The sequence below is a fragment of the Anoplophora glabripennis genome, unplaced genomic scaffold (genome assembly GCF_000390285.2).
Source record: "Anoplophora glabripennis isolate ALB-LARVAE unplaced genomic scaffold, Agla_2.0 scaffold298, whole genome shotgun sequence".
Lineage (NCBI taxonomy): Eukaryota > Metazoa > Arthropoda > Insecta > Coleoptera > Cerambycidae > Anoplophora > Anoplophora glabripennis.
The window spans coordinates 116,113-117,056 of record NW_019416410.1 but is presented as its reverse complement, the minus strand read 5'-3'; positions in this window follow the sequence as shown (position 1 = coordinate 117,056).

The following is a 944-nucleotide window of genomic DNA, read 5'->3' as shown; positions in this document are numbered from 1 at the left end:
GAGCGATCCCTGTTTTATTATTAGCCAAAGAAATGGTTTCTGGAGAAAATTTGTTCATAATTTCTAAACGATAGGTAGCATATTCCCCTTATGAACGTATTCAAAGAAATAAGCTAAATAAGCTCAAACACCTGGCAAATTTTAATAAAATAGTTAAAAAGTAATAGCCTCTTGACGTTTTTCGTAGAACTTATTGCTTTTTGTTTCACATCAATATTCGTGACTTTTGTTACACACTGTATTTACATAAATCTAAATGGGGTATAAATATGAAGAAGGGTATGTGCCTATAAGTAAAAACTGAAATTTTATTTACAGTTTTATGATGAGAGTATCTGTTCCAAAATATCTGCAAAAGCTGATGCCGCTAAATATCATGAATAATACAATTTGGCCTTCTTTCTTCATCTATTGATTTTCTCTTTTTATATTTAAATTTGATATCGGGATACGCGGGAGTACGTGCCCGAGAGCAATATAAATTTTTATTACATTTAAGGGTGCAATCAGTAGAAGAAATCAACAGTCATAGGAATGAAAATCGCTTCTATATTCATATGCAAAATCAATAATTTTCAGTGTGGTGAATAATAAAGGCTATAAGCAGTGTGTAGAGTGCTGCTGGAGTATGATAAAAGCCGACAGGTTCCCCTGCCAATCACGGGTGTGTATTCAATCCCCGGTAACTAGATTTCGCAACCCCCGTTCCTGGTCCGCACCAGAATTTATCAAAAGTTAAAGAGGTAAACCAATTGCGCTTAATTTTAAATTCATGAAATACAATTTGCACTCACTTACAATGTAACAAATTGCTCTATGAACTAACGTGGAAGGTATTTTTTGCTATGCATTTTTTAGAGGGGTCACCGCTTCGCCGGCATCGGGATTCGCCCAAGTTAAGCGGATTTCAGTTAGAAGCTTTTTTGGTGGCAGACGGGAGAGCG